Source organism: Eleginops maclovinus, chromosome 20 (genome assembly GCF_036324505.1).
Source record: "Eleginops maclovinus isolate JMC-PN-2008 ecotype Puerto Natales chromosome 20, JC_Emac_rtc_rv5, whole genome shotgun sequence".
In the NCBI taxonomy this organism is placed as follows: Eukaryota; Metazoa; Chordata; class Actinopteri; order Perciformes; family Eleginopidae; genus Eleginops; species Eleginops maclovinus.
The window spans coordinates 19,623,442-19,639,528 of NC_086368.1; positions in this window are offsets into that span (position 1 = coordinate 19,623,442).

Here is a 16,087-nt window from a genome sequence, read left to right on the forward strand (position 1 = left end):
TTAAAAAAATCCTAAATCCATGAAAATACAATCTTCTCTGCAAGACAAAGGGAAACTGTGTGTGTTTACAATGCCTAAGGTGCTTAAAAATACTGTAAACACTAAGAAAAGACTAATGTTTTTCAGTGGAATGATAACATTTATCCTTAATATCAATTGTCTCTTTCTATATGGAAACAGTGTTCCAGCATATTTCTAGGACACCTGCACCCATTTCATAATCACGAGTGAGTTCACCCTAAAAGTAAGTAATAATCCCTCAGCGCACTGGAAATCAGGTATGTTGGCCAACCCTGAAAATAAGGCCCACATTTAAAAGAAAATAAATGATCTCTTATTTGAAAGCACAAAATAATGATTGAACAGTTGACATGCTAAACTTCCCCACTTCCCTTTGCTTGAACTCCATACATTATGTGATATACACTCTATTCAACATTAATAACCAGAAAAAAGACATCTCTTACACGAATCTGATCTGTGAAGACAGGAACAAATATCACTGCTTCTCGGAAATCGCATTCCAGCATCTGGTTTATATCTGCTGCTAGGGGAAACAGCACAAACTATCAGAGAAACAGGGACCCGATCCAGAACATTTCTATCCAATTCTAGGTCCCACAGCTTCGAAGTTTAATCCATAAGGACTGCATGTGTCCTGTTTTCTAGCAGGGTGAGGTAGATAGATTTCCAATAGAAAACACTGGTGGGAGTGAGATGATGCATCTGCAGAAGTTTGGGTTGCAATGATTGGAAATCCTGCTGGAGTGGGCGAAAAAACACTTAGTGGTCCCAGTTGAGGATTTCTTTTTCAGTTGAAAAGTTATTACAGTTACCTTGACACTTCATCTGACCTTTATAGCCAGAGACAATCTGTAACAAAGCTGATGAACACAAGAACACAAAAATGTTTTCTCACATTCAAGTGGAAAGTGAGAAAACTGTGATCATGTTCCCCTGCACTGCCGCTGCCTCGTGTGTTCCTGAGCAGAGGCCATGTGACAGCACATCCTAGCAAGTGAGCAGGCGGCGTAATTGTGCGTGCATTCACATAAATGTATCTCTCCATGCATGAAAGCGAACATGCTTTATGAGCGCATACTCCTCGCCACAGATGAGCAATTACATCAATGTATGTGCAGACAAAATCAAGTGAATGTGACAGGAAAACAAAACATGATCTCCTGTTTCCCCGACTGTTATCTGTTTTACTAACTTAAGGCCAGTGATATATGAAACTGAGATGTGCAGCATTAATGAATGAATAGCTTTCAGCACAGTGTGTGTGTCTTGAGTATAGTGGAATTAATGCTCCCTTTGATCTTCTCTAGCGGATCACTCAGTACTGTGGATGGTTACGCATATGTATGTGTGTGAGAGAAAAAGTGCAGAGGAGGGGGTGTTAGCAAATCTCTCTCATTCAGCAGCCAGCTTCTGTTTGATATATCATTCAACTCAAAATGAGTCTTGGAGGAAAGGATGGGGGGGAAACAAGGAGGATCAAGGCAGAAAAGTGAAGCTGGCAAAGATGAAGGGAGGCGGTATGAGATACATTTGGATAATCAAAAGGTATGAGAGAGATAAAGAATAGAGAGGAAAGAGAAGAGAGAGAGAGAGAGAGAGAGAGAGAGAGAGAGAGAGAGAGAGAGAGAGAGAGAGAGAGAGAGAGAGAGAGAGAGGCCTCTGCAAAGGATAATCTAGGATCTACATTTCCTCTCCATTGATTAACTATGAATGGAGCTCTGCAGTGCAGTTCAGCAAGACAAACGCAGGGCACTCACTCACTGTGTTGTGCATGTATGTATGTATGTATGTGTGTGTGTATGTATGTATGTATGTATGTATGTATGTATGTATGTATGTATGTATGTATGTATGTATGTATGTATGTATGTATGTATGTATGTATGTATGTATGTATGTATGTGTGTATGTGCGTGTGTGTGTGTGTGTGTGCGTGCGTGCGTGCGTGCGTGCGTGCGTGCGTGCGTGCGTGCGTGCGTGCGTGTGTATTTGATTTGGTCTGGCCTCCATTGTGTACCCGAACACACAAACGTGGTCGGGCAGAATCACTCGCTGTGTCCAAACATCCTGAGTGAAACACAGTGATCTGTGAGAAGTCACATGATCAGCTCTGCTCTGAGGAGCACACACTCCAGTGGTGATTACTGCAGCAGTAGCTGAGCTTGTATAAGGTATGAGAAGGGAAAGAAAAGAAAGACAAAAACAAACCTTGTATTTCTGTCTCAAATCTTCAGAAACATGCAAAACGGTAACCGTGCCAATCATATAGTTGTTTGTGTTTTTATATTGTCTCAGCTACACTCAATTATATTATAAATTGTACATTTATTTATCTTTCTTTCGTCTTCTTTCTTTTTCTCATAAAATGTCCCTCAAAGCATTTTGATTAAAGTTAGTAATTGCTAAATAATTAATAAATGTGTATCTGTTTTTTATTGAGTCATCAGCACCTATTACTAATGAACTCCTTTGAACATAGCATCACCATTTTTGCTAAATCTTATTGGCTTCTGCGGGAGAGAGTGTTTAAAGACCAAATATATATTTGTGGCTTATCCCGATATTATTTCCCATAAGTGATAACAATTCTCAGCTAACGGATTACGTTATTAATCCAAACGTGTGGAGTTGTACGTCGGTATGAAGCCAATAACTGCAATTACAGTGAAGCAAACTGTAAGCATCATATTGTTGTCGTTAAGGAAGGTGCATATATTTGTCTGTGTAAAATGCTTTGAAAGTGAAACCCAATCCCTTGTTTTTGTTAGGGCTGTTCGGTGGAGCAGGCCTGTGTGCTTCAGATCTCACGAGAGACCGGTCCATAACTCTGAATGTGTGCCAGGGCCTCCACAAGCTATCGATTCTCTGGTGCACTTTAGATGTAACCCAACTCTCGGCAACCATCAATCCTCTCAGCCCCCTCTGCATCCCGCTGCATCATCCAAAGCGGCCTTCTAGGGTACTGGGTCTAACTGGAAATTATTGATCCTTACGTGGACCATCTGATTATAAAGTGTTTTATGACTCTCTGGATGGGAGTTTTATTATTTTAGTGGACGCATCTGGTTTCTGATGATGGACTTGATGAGGTCAGTGTATGAGGAAAGGAGAGGGAGGTAGGATTGAAGAGAAAGACACAGAGAACAATAGAGAAAGAGAGAGACGGGGCGATGAGTTAGAGCGGGGAGTTTAATCGATACTCTAAAGCATGACATCATCGTTTAGCCTGTCTGGAGGGACGTCAGGCACTCTGCCAGTAACCGACAACAACCGAACCCTGGCCATGAATCATTAATGTCATCCTCTCATCCATCCCTCTACGTTGGTGCAGTCTGGTCTGATGTTACAGGCCAGGGCACCTTCAAGCCATGCAACGTGTTGTGTTTGTCAATAACAACAACTGCTTTCAGACGCTGCTGCTACTGTGTTGAACTAATTAAAAGAAAACGAGCCGTACAGCTGTACACAACATACCATAAATACAACTCCTGCTAATTCTTTTTAATGCAATGATGGACTTTTCTTTATTGGCTTTTATGCTTACGTATGACTTTTGTGTCATTTTTTATTGATATTATCGAATTTCTTTATTAACTCTGACACATGATTGTAATTTGTGGTAGCAGCAAAAGTTGTTCTGATTAAAACTAAATCCCTCCAAACAAACTTTTCCTTCTTGCTCTTCTTTGCGACCCAGAAGGAGCTGCATACTGTAAGCCACTAGTTGGACAATACCTTTGTCATGTTGACCAAAACAGATTATGATGGATGTGTAAAGGAAGCATTGGCCTTTACAGTTACTATAACCTAGCTGCTATTACCCCTCCTCCCCCTCAAAGGTAAAGTTATGTAAATAACGTCATTATTGGGTACAAAGCTATGTCACCTTATTAAGAAACACACAATGTGCAATTTTGAAAATACAACATACCTTTCATGTCCCAAAGTTCTAGGAAACAAAAAGGAAACATATTAGTGATGGAGGACCTCCGCACAACACTATCCACATCCTAAATGAAGCAAACCTATTAGATGGAAAAAAGTAGGCGTTCTCATATCTCAGGAGCTGACCTCCAAACCGGACAGGATGACTTCTCTTGAGGTCCAACAAACACTTAGACAAGCAGAGACTCAAAGAAAGAGAGAGTCTGTGAATGTAGAGAGGAAGAGGTCAGTTAGTATTCCTGCCGTCTGGATGTGAATTGGTCACTTATCGAATATTAATGAAGCTGGGAAGAGCCCTATGTTTTAACCAATACTCTACTTTTGATGTCACTAAGTCAAAATATGTAACAAAGAGAGTTACCTCATATCAATGTACATTTACATTTTCTTAGCCTGACAATATCTTATATATACACCATATATGTTTTTTAAATAGTAAAATGTACTATAATCCTCTTTTCAAAAGCAAATATTAAAAAGTGATTCACAAATAAAATTCACAAATATCACTGAAACAAAACAACATGAACTGAAGAATTCAACCAGAGCTTCTTAGCCTCTTACATACAGGAGGTTGACTAGTCATACGAACATAAACTCCCCCTTGCTTCCTACCTGGGAATATTTCAAATTTGATTGGGAGACAGTATAATGGATTTATCAAAGTAACTGAACACCAGATCTTCATAGGCTCTTTGAACCAAATTAGAAAAGTGCCATACCACCTCAAATCTATGTTCCTGATGACAATAAGGGCCATTTACTCGACTGATAACATTTGGAGTAGGTGGTTTTACAAGTTTTGATCATTCGACATAGTATTATACAAACTAAAAGTGAGACTTGATGATGGCACTAAGTGAAAAGTTAACCAATGTCAATGGGAGGTATCATCTGGGAACCATGAATGTCCGACATTGGAGGTCAGTCCATTTATTCATTTAGAAGATTAGGACACCTCTGGATAATCAAATACATGTTGACCTGCTGGTTGCACTAGAGTAAAAGTCACTAAACAACAAACATTTCCTCCTATTGGGAACATGAAAAAAAAGCTCAAGGCTGAATTTAAGTGAAGTCTTATAGTCATAAAGTAAGTTCAATTTTGGCCAACCTGGCTGGGGCAGGAAAAACTACACAGTAGCTCTGAGGAGGAGAAGACGATATAGACTCTGGTCTTTTTTCAAATGTGTGATCTAAGGATTCCCACGGTACTTCCTGGAGTATTTAATGACCCTCCACTTTAAAATAAAATTCTCTTTACAGAATTACGTGAGATGTAACTGAATATCCATCAAAGCAATCACTGCCACTTACACAGACACCTCAACACATATGCACACGTTTGCATACACAAACAAATGTTTACATGCATAGAGGTACTTATACTCTCACACTTCACCACACTAGTAATTGCTGTGCGACAGTTGCCATAGTGACAGGGTGACAGAATATCGAGCTCAATTTATGTGTGTGTGTGTGTGTGTGTGTGTGTGTGTGTGTGTGTGTGTGTGTGTGTGTGTGTGTGTGTGTGTCCCACTTCAACCTGTGTTGAGTGTTGATTTGCCACAGTGTTGGTATGTGAGTGGCCGCAATATTGCTTCTGCTTGTATGAGGGACTGTGTGTATGTGTGCGTGTGAGGGGATGATAAAACAGAGGAAACACTTGAGCTTGTCTGTTGGCACTCCGACCACAAATAGGCCTTATGAACACCTACTCACCAGATAAGGGCCTCTTTTCCATTGAGCCCCAGACTGAAAATCCTCTGACTGCTCTGACTCAAAAATTACTCATGTTTCTCCCCCTGAAAGAATCAGCCGAGTGCTGACTTTTGCAAATGATATTTTATAACTTTTAGTTTGAGAACACACTAGAGAAGGCAGTTTTATTGAATATCATGTAGAGCCAGAACTTTAATCTGAATACTGCACAAGACATCAATCTTAGCCAGTCTTTTTGTGAGTAGGCAGTAGACTTAGATTAAGTGCTTTAGTGCTCGTAACTTTGGCAACAATACAACTGCTTCTACATGAAGTCAGGGTAGATGGATTTGCTAACAAGTTTACAAGTACCAGTACCAGTTTGCATGTTTTTTTACTTCCAAACTTCAGCATCACTTAGGGCAATTGATAAAAACTGCAGAGCAGGAAAAGGATGTGTATTTTTCAGCCTTGTTGACATGATACTGGTACGATAATACCCTATTGTCAGATCAGGTCTTGCATTTTTCTTGGATCACAGCAGCTCCACTTGCAACATCAACAAGGTCAAATACCAAGACAAGGTAAAAGGAAACAAATATTTAACATGACATTACAATCCCTGAAAACAAACTGCTCAAGACTCTCTAAAGTACATTAACACAGTAATGACTGTTATATCACAGGTGTAAATAATACAATGAATAACTGCCTAAACCAATTAAGCATTTTGAGTGTATTTATACATTTTACATTTTGTTTTGTTTATAAATTATTTTATTTTCTCTTCTGTTTGACCATAAGGAGTATGAGTGGTTCTACTGCTCTCTGTAACTCTATGTGACCGATCATTGCTTTAACAGGAAGCTCGATGGTTAGCATGTTGGAAGTTAATGGTCATCGCATCTATTTTAAGGCTGAGTGCTGCAACCTGAGACGGCTGGCAGCTGTGTGGACCCGAACTGGGCCACTAGCTCAGAGCACGGGACAGGAAGGCAGATTGGACACTGGGTTTAGGTGTCAGTATGTGTGTGTGTGTGGTGTGTCCCTGTGACGGCAGGAAGCGGACGTGGATACCCGAGTCGTCTGATATGTAGGGAATCTGTTGCTTCCAATCACATGGTGGAATCTGTTGTACCGGGCCAAGGACAGGCCAAGACTTTCCCACAGTCAGAGCATTAGTCAGAGACAGACAGACAGAAAGAGGGAGTCACTGCTGTGAGTTCAGAAAAAAGCTCAAATACAGAGCAGCGCTTCCTGTTATACAACTACATGCATCAATACATTTGAGCCAAGGTGTTTATTAAAATAGAACTAAAATACTTAGAAATTGGCCCAATCTCAGACTAAACAGATTTGGATTACGGAATTAGGGAAAAACTAACTAAAAAGGGCAGCAAAATATATCATAGCATGTCATAAATGTATAGGGAAAACTAGCAAACTTTACTAAGCTGTACTTTTGTTCTCTTATTTAATGGCTATCACAATAACATTACATTTGGTTGTTTAACTCTTACAGTAAGTAAGAAAATAGCTAAAGTCAAATATCATTCTGATTACCGAACCTGGGTGAGAAATTGTTTGCTGAAAAATATCATATCTCACTATTATATTCTATTTTCTCTTAATGTTATACTTTTTGCAGTAATAGTTGTAGTGTATATTTTTGACCGTGCAAACAGCTGCTTGCAAAACAATATCACAAGATTTGTCATGGAGGTCTAGTTTAAATTCCCCTCTTTCAAGGACCTCTCATCCACACTGGCTTTAACTATTGCAGGGAGAAAATAGGAGCTGGTAATATTGGAACTCATGTTGAGATTCTGCTGTTTGTAAGGTTGAGAACAACCAAGATTGCTGAAGTGTTCGCTTACTGTAATGGTAATGGTGTTGTGTACTGTTAGTATAGATTATATTGTATACAGTAAATTGTTGTGAAATTTTATACTTGCATTGTCAATGTTTTCCTAATTCCTGCCTGCAGCGGAAAATCTTCCAATAATGATCTGTTTTCAGAGAGCACACACCATGTGTCACTGGGCTTGTTAGCTGAGGGGGCAGATTGACTTGACCCTGTCACATGCTGTGTCTAACACAGACAGGCAGAGACCATAACACAACCATCAACCCTCTCAGAGAAAGCGAAAATAGAAACTCATATTCACGTGTTTCGCCGAATAATTTATCAAAAACCACGTCATTCAATATGTATTATAAAAGTGTGAAATGTGACAGTGCCAATGGGAAAAGCAGCGGGTATTTTCAGTTACAATGTCATTTTACGAATGTCATTTTCTTGTCACAACATGGTTTGTAAAAAAAAGATGCCAATGTAATATGCTACTTTTCTACTATTTGAATAAAGTGATTTCAATACAATCATCTGAAACATGGACTTTTTTTCCATTCATTTGCAGTTAATTTTTTGACAAATGAAACAAGCTTTTTAATATTAGTTTAAACATGTTAGACACTAAAACTCTGAGCAGCAAAAGACTGACTGTAACTTTCGTTCTTTCAGGTCGTATACTCTTGGCTAACTCTAAGGCATGACGCTTCATCACAGCTTATGGTTTCATTGTGGACTTGAGTCAAGAACAACATGAATGATATTTTGTCACAAATATGTTTTTTTTTGTCGATCGATGTTGGGATGGCTTTTGTTCGCAACACCCATGTTAGGCATTATAAAATGCTGAAAGTGGCAGCTGACATGATGTAAAACTGAGCATAGGTTAACTCACGTGAAACAAATGTTAGTGTAAATTTAGCACAATTTAGCAACCTCAGTGCCATTACTTTGAACAACACTATTTCAATGTCAGTCAGCTTTCAGATTATTGTCAATACCAAACCAATCTTTCTATTTTGTGTACTTTTTAAATATAATCTTTAAATGTTATTTAATTGTCCGAATAGTTGTTATAGTTCTTCACTGCTCTCTTTAAAGGGCTGTGTGTGTGTGCAGATATCTCAGCTGCTGTGCTATAAAGCCCAGGTTCATGTTCTCAATAAGAAGCTCTGACATGGATCCTGATCCGCAGCACGGCCACAGGATTTGTAGATCATTAGCAGCCCCGACACACACACACACACACACACACACACACACACACACACACACACACACACACACACACACACACACACACACACACACACACACACACACACACACACACACACACACACACACACACACACACACACACACACACACACACACACACACACACACACACACACACACACACACACACACACACACACACACACACACACACACACACACACCTGTGTCTCCTGCAGGGAATGACATGTTGACATCCTGACTCTGAACACTGCAATTGTATCTCCCTACAGCTACTTGACATTGATGAGGCGAGACAGACAGAAGCAAAGACCCACGAGGTGATGAGTAGAGAAAGGAACACCAGATGAGAAGAAAAAAGGAGAAGACTAAAAAGAAAAGCATTTGCCTAATTGAAGAAAAAAGAGACATGGGATGAGTTAGTGTGTTCAATAAAACAAGAACACCCTGAGTCAGCACATAATGAGATTACAATGTGGAAAGAACATTCATGATTATTTTCAATCCACCAGGGAGCTCTCATCCCCGATGATACAGAGCCACGTGTATTCCTCCATAATAAAGCTCTTGACATGCAGTCTGCGCATGTTTACCTAGTCTGAACAACAAAAGCAGAGTAAGACTGGACACTCACTCATTATTCTCATTGGAAGTCAGCTCTACTCAAGCAAGTAACCCTTAATAATTATATATTTATGGTTGTGTTTGTGCACTCAATACATCTTATGCATTTGTAATAACTACAATGTGTTTTGGTCAAGTTACATTTATCTTACTTTTCACACACCTGCCTACACTTTTCTGCATAAGATCCCTTATCTGCACTCAGATTTGCCCCTTTGATTTTGGAGTTCAATCAGTTTCGATAGTAAATGTAGTTGATCGAAGCCATAAATTCCTAAGGGCATGCTATATGGACTAAAAAGGGCTCCTGTTGCAAATCAATCAGCGTCATGTGACTTATAGTACTGACGTTGTTTGTGAAGAAGAACTACAAACTCCCTCAACTTGAATTTCATTTGTGCTGTATACTTTCTTAAGGATGAACTGGAAAATGCAACCAAGACCAGCAGGGTCGAGAGGGCAGATGACAATTGAGTCATAACCATTCTCAGGAATATCCTCTTCTTAGCCTACGATAACATTTAAAAAGTCAACAGTGACTTAAAGCACGAGACTGTTCTGTTTACTTTATTAGCCTTATATGAAATAAGGATTTATTTGGGGAATTTATGTTGATTTAGTTTGTGCCTCAGTCTTTAAAAAATACATCTCAGTGACATGTTGACATCCTGACTCTGCATGCGGCATCTTCTGAGTACTAACGATATCTTTATGCTGCATTCAACACAATCTATTTTTAGACCCTCGATACAGATCCTACAATAGAACAACACAGGGGATCACTCTTTCAGAACGGATGGACATGAACAAAATGTGATATGTACAGAGTACAGGATGATTGAAAATAGTAATAAAACATCCTCAAAGCTGGATCCAGCAGGTTTATAATTTAAACATAACATTCAATAGCCTCAGCTTTCTGTTGAAAGTGTCTGTGCGAGCCAAATTGCCCAACAGATGTCCTTTAAAATGAAGCTCAGCACAAGTTCAATAAGGAAGACTATTGTTGTTATTCAATCCCTCTCTTACTACCCCCAGCTGCTTCTTATAAGCTAATCATGGGTGTCACTTGTTAGTTAACCTACTACCTTTTGCCACAATCTCCAACAGCTAATCATCATGCTGCAGTCCAACTTTAAATCTGTTCTCCTCTCTCTCGCCATCAGCTTTCATTTCAGGCATCATGGCTGCGTCCTTTCTCCATCCCATCCACCTCCAGCAAGACACATCATGTCACTACAGCGTCTTATCGCCAAAGAATATGTACATATTTTAGGACTTTTTTGGCAAGTGGAGCTGACAGAGTGATGGTTATGTAATACTATGTTTCTTTCTTTCATCGGAGCTTCTATTTTAAAACAGCACTATGAATAAGCAGCGTTCAATGAGTCCTTCAGAAAGATACAGCTTGCAGTGAGCCTTCCTGTCAAGGTTTGTTACTTTCAGCTGTTGTAACCAGCTCTAAGGGTATTTGAATTTCATTGCAAAATACACAGAATCAGGACTTGCTCTGATAGGCGAATAAATTGTACACAAAAGGAGAGATTTCAAGGTTTTATGTGTCAAGAAATAAATATTATCAAAGCTTTAGGGTAATGCATTTATTCAACAAGCATGAGCTCAGGCTCGTAGTTATGAAATAAATTAAATCGGTGAAGAACAGAGGACAGCACTCAAATGTAGAATTTGAATAACGAGTGGAAATTGTAATAATATGCATTTTAATATTCATGTGTGTGAAGTCTACCCTGTAGGGAATCCTGTAGCATTATGTAAGACGACTCCAAAGTTCAAGTCCTCACACAAACAGAGGTATTTTGGCAAAAGGAGGAATGGCTTCTGATGGACTTTGTCAGAAAACCTTCCTTAGGGAGAAGTATTTATTGGAGGAATAAAGAGGAGCTTCTTAAATCTTTATTCACTCAGGGAAAAATGAACTTTTTCTACCCAGACAACTAGAGCTAGCCAGTTATTAAATAGCTATAATACTTAAACTATCAAGAAGGAGTGATATGTGTCTTGAATAAGTGTCTCTCTCCAATTCTGAAATTTAAGCCATTGCATATACCTTTCATTTGTAAATGTATTCTCAATCGCTAGTCTCAAGTCTTCATGTTTGTTTTATAAATTAAAGACCCATTCAGTGAATATAAGTCAAAGAAGGGTATGATTCAAAGTTTCACTGACCCATTATCATTAAGGAATAGGGGGAAAAGGCTGGCCTATTTATATGTTTTCAATCCAATCCCAAGTGTCCCTGATTTTGGTGAACAACATATCTCTCTCACAGTTTGTTTTCAGTAAATCCAAGCTAAATGTAATATTTTGGTCGCCTTAACATTTCTTTTTAATGTTGTATTTTACTTTGCTGCACTTGTTTTACTGCTGGTACCGAAACATGGTTATGTCCACTTCTTAGAAACAGTCTATGGTCTTGATCAAGATCAATTAAAATTAAAATTAAAAAAACATTATTTGTAAAGTATTATTGTATGCCTTACCAATACTTCACAGTGGATATAATGATGTCATTTAAACTGTGTCAGAAGGGTTTAGACTATCAAACATTATCGAAAGCGCCCACAGAAAGTTTCTGGCTGACTTTTCTTCTTAGTTCAGATGTGCATTGAGTTAAGGAATGGTCAGAATACTCACCTCTCTTCAGCCCTATAGAGATGGCAGTGTCCAACCCTGATTTGCCAAGAGAGTAAAAGCTCCAAGCTGCTCCCAATTACTAATCAGCGGCCCATTCCCAACAGGTGATCTGAATAATCCTCTAATCAAGCCACTGGAATTGTCATATACATCAACTAAATCAAACAGCTCCCTGTAGAACCAGAATTTGGTTTATTTTCAGAAAATACAATACGATGTTTGTTATTTTACATGTAAAAGTATTTTACTGTTGAGGTTTGTCTACTGTATATTGACCTTGACAATCGGGTTGAGTAGATAAGTCAAAACTGTACTGCACTACAGCATGAGAACATGTAATTACATTCCACCACTTCCGTAAGTGTCCAGTAACATTTTGTGATTGTACAGTAAACAGATACTTTCATTCTCTCTGTTGGTCCCTGAAAAGAGAAACACGTTTGTGTTGACTGTACAGTATTTACAGTGTGATCAAAGTACAGTTTCTGAAACAGAATTGGACCACTTGAGCTCAAAGAGATACATTTTCTTGCTCAGGTACCAATTTCCCCATGGGGATCGATTAAGTATTTCTGATTCTCGGTTTGACTCTTCAGCAGGGCGCGTATAAACTGTGGAGTGGGGACTCAATCACTAAGCAACCCTGCTGTCCACTTCCACGTATAATCAGGTCACAGTGTGGTGTGCACAGTGGATTTGGGTTCAGTACAGTGCAGTTAAGGTCAGCAGGAGTTTGCAGAGGCTGATTATGCAAGTTGATAGATAATCTAATGGGGTCAGATAAGATTCTGGCAGGAGTCCAGACTTCACCACTGCTTACCACAGCATGTTACTACACTAATAAGGAAGACAAAGTAATAGGAAACTTTCCACTTGTATCTTGGACGGGTGTGCAGTGTTTTTACCACAAACACACACTTGCAGGCACACACACACACACAGGATTGTCCATGAGCTGTATTAAGTTTTTCTGGATTCGGCCGGCAGATCCTGCTGAGCTCTGCAACATTATCACTTCCTTCCTGTTCTCGGGTTACCATGGTAACAGTAAAGGAGAACTCTGTTATCATCAGATGGATCTGGCCGCAAAAAAGTATTTTTATCTCCACTTCCCTATTTCCCTGCTTCGATGTAGAAGGGTGTCCTCACAGGTTTTATATTCAGTAAGCTCCGTAGAGTTTGTATAAGAAGTGGATATTGAAACACTCAACAAACCATAATAAGGGAACAAAAAAAGACATACAAATTCCTTATTGAACTGAAAACACACTTTAGAAAGGATGTATGTTAAGATGAAGAATTGAGAACACAAGGTAGCACCGCACCAAAGCATCCTCTGCTTTATCTTCTGTTTTACTCTAAATGGGAACATCATCATTAAAATGAACCTCATGCTATACTGGAGAAGACTTGAAGCGAACGATTAAGATAATGAAAGTTTTTACTGAGCAAATAGAGATAGAATGAGAGTGATTTTGGCACAGATTTGATTTACACTCAGTTTTATGTCATTGTATGTTTGTATGAGATTTCAATCAGAGCCAAACAACTTCAAGATTTCAGTCCAGGTTTATTTGGTGACCTGGTGGGAACAGAAAAATGCCTTTAAAAAAAGAGTTTGTCTTTCCAACTGAGACTTTTCATCATGGACATAAACAAAAAAGACATCAATTCAATACAAACAATGACTAAAACCACACCCATTGAACCTGATGGGGCATCATGGTCTGATATTTGAGCCGCATACAAATATTTCAGAGGTGGAGATCATTCTCATGCAGAGGCTGGTCCCTGTAAGTCTCTGGTGCCTGTCTCACACCCGGTAATCATTTCTAATCTAACAACTGCTCTCGGAGGAGCAGCTGGGGTGAAAGAGGAGCGCAGAGGTGGTCTAACGTCAGTAAGGTGCCCCCGAGATGATCATGCAATTTAAAGAAGTCAACGTGCTAATGGTCTGCTAATCTGACTGTGGGGAGCGCAGCCCAGCGTTTCATTCATCATTCATGAAGAGTAGAGAGCATGTCTCATCGCTTACTATTTTATGGGTGCATATTACCTGTTGGCTAATAAGTGACTAGATATATTTTTTTTACTTGAGTGAACAGATGTGAATGGACGAATGCTGTTAGACATGTTCAAAGGGGGTCTTCAAAATGAGAGAGAGACATTGCTCGTGTTTTACTCTCATAAGGCTGGATGCTTTTTTATTTTTGCAACATCAAACAAAACAATTTCCCCAAATATTGCAGTATTTCTTGATCGTAATTTTCTGTTTTATTTTTTAATGAATGAATTTCAAGAGAACTTGGAAAGGAAGTTGAAACTACTAATGAAGGCCTGTAATCAGACTTTATGTCATTACTTGCACGAAAAATATCCTTTTTTTAAGGGTTATCATTACTTCTTGTTTTTTGTCTACTCCCTAACTAAATGTGTTATGTAGCAGCTGTAGTGTTAACAGACTGGTAACATGTTAGTATATCATATTTATTGTGCATTTCTAAAACAATCAAAGCTTTATTTTTGTGTCATAATCCTGTGTTCCTTTCCTAAACACTTGTGTATGTTTTGCAGACGTGGTTGTTACAGTTTGGACTGTGGGCTGAATGGCTGTTGTGTGGTTATCACCTGTTGTTGTTACTCTTTAACTGGTGAGCGGATGTGCGGCAAGATTTTTGGCCTAGTGAACACCTCACTGTGTCAGGGGTCAAGTTACACCGGCTGGTGTCGAGGGAAGATTGAAAATTAAATATCGAGATGAAGTGAGAGAAACAGAGAAAAGTCCAAGATGAAAATGTTTAACAGAGGATTAGCATGTTATAAGAAGGAGACAAAATGAGAAGCTGTTTGAGTTCAAAAAGTAAAACATGAACATCAGTAAAAAAAAAATGATATCCCTCTCTTTACAAGAGGGATATCTTTACACTTACACTTATTTTACTGTTAACAAACAGAAATATGTTTGTCTTGGTTGAAACTAAGAAGTGATTTTTGTACAACCAAAGTGATCAGACACAAAAAGAAATACTCTTATGTAATTTGACAAAGGGCAAAGAGATAAGAACGGACTGAATATGTTGGCTCCCTAAGGACGGGATCAAAGTCAAATACACACACACACACACACACACACACACACACACACACACACACACACACACACACACACACACACACACACACACACACACACACACACACACACACACACACACACAGTCTGAGATCATACTCTATAAGAAATCTGTTTCACATGAGTTAGACTTGGATTATTTCCAACATATCCATCTTCAAGTTTTCTGTCAATTTTATGGCAGCAATCACTCGGCTAAAGGTGAGTAGACGGTGATTCAAAATGTGTTTATGTGTGTATAATGAGTCAGTGTAAAGTTCACCAGCTAGTTGAAAGGATGAGGTACGTGACACAGCTGCTCTTGTGAAACAACTGTTTTCTAACAATGTGCCTCTGACCTGGGGTGTCTGGTACGAAGCAAGTGAGGGTTTCTTCCACCTAACTGGCTCTACAAAAACAGAAATCAGAGATGACAGGTTGCACGAAGGTGGTTTTCAACTCTCCTTGTTAACCGAGGCTTTCTCCTCCAAGTGGAATGATCACCAGCTATTTCCGTCTTGTAAGAACATAAAACCATACACTGTCTAGTGGCATAATCCAACCTGCTGCAGCAAATAAGAGGGGAATGCTGAAAGACATGAGCGAATCATGTACAATAAGTAATATATTGAATTTACCACTCAAAGTAATCTGTCCCTCCCAATGACAACTGGCCACTTTTATTTCAAACATTTGAAGTAAGTTAATCATATTAAGAATGAACTAAATTACCAACCTCTATGTGTTCCCCAACCAGTGAGGCTGCAGGTAATATCGATTGTATGTCCAAAATGCCATCACTGCAAGTTTTATCCTGTGAGACATTTGTGGTAAATAGTCATAATCAATGTATGCATTCTTGAGTTATGGTCAATGCATATATTTTAAGGTCACAGTGATCTTTGAACCTTTGGAAATCAAATTCTTAAAAG